The sequence below is a fragment of the Mandrillus leucophaeus genome, unplaced genomic scaffold (genome assembly GCF_000951045.1).
Source record: "Mandrillus leucophaeus isolate KB7577 unplaced genomic scaffold, Mleu.le_1.0 Scaffold268, whole genome shotgun sequence".
NCBI lineage: Eukaryota > Metazoa > Chordata > Mammalia > Primates > Cercopithecidae > Mandrillus > Mandrillus leucophaeus.
In genome coordinates, this window is record NW_012102787.1 from 651847 (window position 1) to 655845 (window position 3999).

General features: G+C 46.0%; 1 pseudogene across 1 annotated transcript; it reads left to right on the forward strand.

The window, feature by feature from the left end:
* The first annotated feature begins 2898 nt into the window (after positions 1-2898).
* On the forward strand, positions 2899-3698 carry LOC105542757 (annotated as a pseudogene). Its single transcript, XR_001006519.1, has one exon. The product of XR_001006519.1 is annotated as a 60S ribosomal protein L7a pseudogene (transcript).
* Positions 3699-3999: the final 301 nt, after the last annotated feature.

Consider the following 3999-nt stretch of genomic DNA (forward strand, 5'->3'; position numbering starts at 1 on the left):
CTTCTATTTATATATTCATTTTCTGTATTTTATCACTTTGAAGTTTCCCCTAATCACTAGGCAATGGCTCAACATATTACTGTTGCTTGAACAGTCACTTCTAGCAAGATGATGTTGTCACATTAATGATCCTGTGACCTTTAGGAATAAGAAATATATAAACACCAACTGTTTCCATTAGAAACGGTGGTTCCTTCATCCACTATAAAGGAAAATATAATGTTCACATATTGAGTGCAGAGTAATGGAAATCCCATTCCAAGCTTAGAGAAAAACTTCCCTGCATTTATGGCTATAATACCTGAAGTTATCATCTGTTGAATTTTTCCATAAAATCCTCTCTGACTGCCGTGGACTAACTAGCATGCTTTCTGAAAATAAATTGGTATAATTTCCAGTAAATGTGGTAGATGGAGCTGACAAGTTCAGGCCACTTTCCCACTAAAAACACCTAAAATTGTAGGATAAAATAAAGCAAACTGATTTACTTACTAGAGTTGAGCTCAAACTAAAGAAAGGAAAATTTCCAGGAGCTGGGAAAGAAGCAGGCACCAAAACCTAAAATGGCAAGAATAGAAGTGTTGGGGACCACACAGCCAACAGACCCAGGCGTGGGCCTTCGGGGCTTGAGGCTAATATTTTAATGTCTTTAGAGGAACAGAAGAATTGAGGCTTCAGCTATTCGGAGGCGAGGCATGGGAACAGCATTATTTTTTGCCATCTGTGAGGTAGGACCCTGGCCAGCTCCTCCCGCAAGCCCAAGAGTGCATCTCCTGGGCACTGGGCAAAGAGAATCACCTGTGAATTGTCACTAAACCTGAGCCTTTGTCTGTGGTATCTGAATCTGTGATACCAGCACGATATAGGATTTAACAAAACTGGTCCAGAACAGACAAGAATCCTAGATTCTCTGCAGAGGAAGACATAAAGGAAACATAGCTCAGATGAGGCTTCCACAGAAAACTCGATCACAGCTGAGTTCACAGTAAAGTATTACACTTACGGAAGGAAATAAACTGCTGTGAGGAAGAGCAGGGCATGCAGACCCAGGAACTGAGATAATAGAACAATCCGAAAAGGTCTATACAGTAAATATGATTATAATGCTTAAATAGATTTTAAGGGTAATATGGAAAGCAATCAGCTAACATTTTCCCCTGCAATGAATTAGGATGGGATGAATAGGGGCGGTCACAGACACACTAGCTGGTGTAATGTCCCAGGCATTGGGAGAGATGAGGGAAGTGATTATTATAAGGACTGCGGAATTTAGTGGCTGTTGCTAAGTACCACTGATTGAAGGATGAAAGAAAATGACAGACTCAGATTTATTAACCAAGAGCTGAAAGCAAAGTGTGAGAATTAGGGGACAGGGAGCTTCCTAGCAAGTTTTAAAGAGACTCTGATCTCCTGCAGCCAGAGGGCAGAGGACAACCAAAAGATGAGCACAAGGCTTAATCAGATGAATGGCAGAACTTCAGAGAAGACTGAATTCTCAGCCTAGGCCAGTCTCCTATGTCAAAGTCAGGGTCCCCATGGGGAATGAGAGGGATCCTGAGAGCTGGGATGAGATATTTGGGTAGATTCAAAAGAGAGCCTTAGATCTCCAGTTTCTTCTGAAACTTCTGGAGCTTACAAAAAAAGTCCCCCCTCACTACTTTCCTGAAAACTATTTAGAGGCATCAAATGAAGCAGGAGCTTGACCTCCAGGATCTGCTGTTTCCATGGCCACCACCTTCATACTTAGGATCAAATCTCAGCATAACCAAAATGGGGGAGGAGGGCCTGCTGAGGGAGGAGAGAGATGATGTCAAGATTGCTGTAGGATCTAGCTAACAAGTAAAACAGGAATGGGGGTGGTTTGGCAAGAGTGAGGAGGACATGCAAGGAGAGGATTCTCTGGGTACCAGATCAAGGTGAGTGAAACCTAAAGTTAAACAAGGGGGAGTTTACCGATATGAGGACACTCTGCCATAACCTTTAACGAAATTTAACATCCTCCCAAGGGCCCTAGGCGACAGTTCTAATACTCTGCTTAGATTCCTCTTAAAATCTTAGAAAAAGTGATAGCTTACATTCAATAAAGTTGAGATGTGATTACTGTAGTGGCAAACTGTGGAGAAAGTGATCAAAAGGCTCAGAGAAGAAGACATGTAGAATGGGTCTAATCTTACTGGCTGACCACTGTGGGGTCAGTCCTGCCTGGAGGACAGTCTAGTTTCCAAGGTGAGAAAGAGTGCACTGGTGAGGGAACACCAAAATCATTGAAAAGCTCAAGATGCATGTTCTTTGTGGATGACACTGGAAAACAGAAGATGCCAATTCATATCTCAGCTCCCTGAAAGCATTGGAAGCAGTGGTATCCCAGAGGAGCAAAGGCCAAATGGCAACATCTAACCATCAAACATAAGATGGGCGTCACTTCAATAACAGGCAGCAAGGATGCAATGGCAGCATAGATCCACAGGGGTCTATGAAGATAGCTCAAGGAACGTGGTGTTCTTAGGGCAACACAGATGGGCAACTAACAAAGGTATACTTAAAAGAGATCAAGAATATGGGAGGCCGAGGCAGGAGGATCACTTGAGCCCAGGAGTTCGAGACTAGTCTGGGAAACATGGTAAAACCCCATCTCTACCAAAAATATTAAAAAAAAAAAAAATAATAATTAGCCAGGCATGGTGGCATGCCTGTAGTCCCAGCTACTCGGGAGACTGAGGCATGAGAATAACTTGAACCCAGGAGGCAGAGGTTGCAGTTAGCCAAGATCCTGCCACCGCACTCTAGCCTGGGCGACTGAGCAAAGAGAAGGACTCCATCTCAAAAAAAAAAAAAAAAAAGAATGAGAGAGAGAGATTAAGAATAGAGGAGCAGAGCTCTCTCCTCCCACTGCCCAAGATGCCAAAAGGAAAGAAGGCCAAGGGAAAGAAGGTGGCTCCGGCCCCTGCTGTCATGAAAAAGCAGGAGGCCAAGAAAGTGGTGAATCCCCTGTTTGAGAAAAGACCTAAGAATTTTGGCATTGGACAGGACGTCTAGTCCAAAAGAGACCTCACCCGCTTTGTGAAATGGCCCTGCTATATCAGGTTGCAGCGGCAGAGAGCCATCCTCTATAAGCAGCTGAAAGTGCCTCCTGCTATTAACCAGTTCACCCAGGCCCTGGACCGCCAGACAGCTACTCAGCTGCTTAAACTGGCCCACAAGTACAGACCAGAGACAAAGCAAGAGAAGCAGCAGAGGCTGTTGGCCTGGGCGAGAAGAAAGCTGCTGGCAAAGGGGACGTCCCCACTAAGAGACCACCTGTCCTTTGAGCAGGAGTTAACACCATCACCACCTTCGTGGAGAACAAGAAAGTTCAGCTGATGGTGATTGCACACGATGTGGATCCCATCGAGCTGGTTGTCTTCTTGCCTGCCCTGTGTCGTAAAATGGGGGTCCCTTACTGCATTATCAAGGGGAAGGCAAGACTGGGACGTCTAGTCCACAGGAAGACCTGCACCACTGTTGCCTTCACACACGTGAACTAGGAAGACAAAGGCGCTTCGGCTAAGCTGGTGGAAGCTATCAGGACCAATTACAACGACAGATACGATGAGATCCGCTGTCACTGGGGCGGCAATGTCCTGGGTCCCAAGTCTTTGGCTCATATCGCCAAGCTCGAAAAGGCAAAGGCTAAAGAACTTGCCACTAAACTGGGTTAAGTGTACACTGTTGGCCGGGCGCGGTGACTCAAGCCTGTAATCCCAGCACTTTGGGAGGCCAAGACGGGCGGATCACGAGGTCAGGAGATCGAGACCATCCTGGCTAACACAGTGAAACCCCGTCTCTACTACAAAAATACAAAAAAACTAGCTGGGCGAGGTGGTAGGCGCCTGTAGTCCCAGCTACTCCGGAGGCTGAGGCAGGAGAATGGTGTGAACCTAGGAGGCGGAGCTTGCAGTGAGCCGAGATCCGGCCACTGCACTCCAGCCTGGGTGACAGAGCAAGACTCTGTCTCCAAAA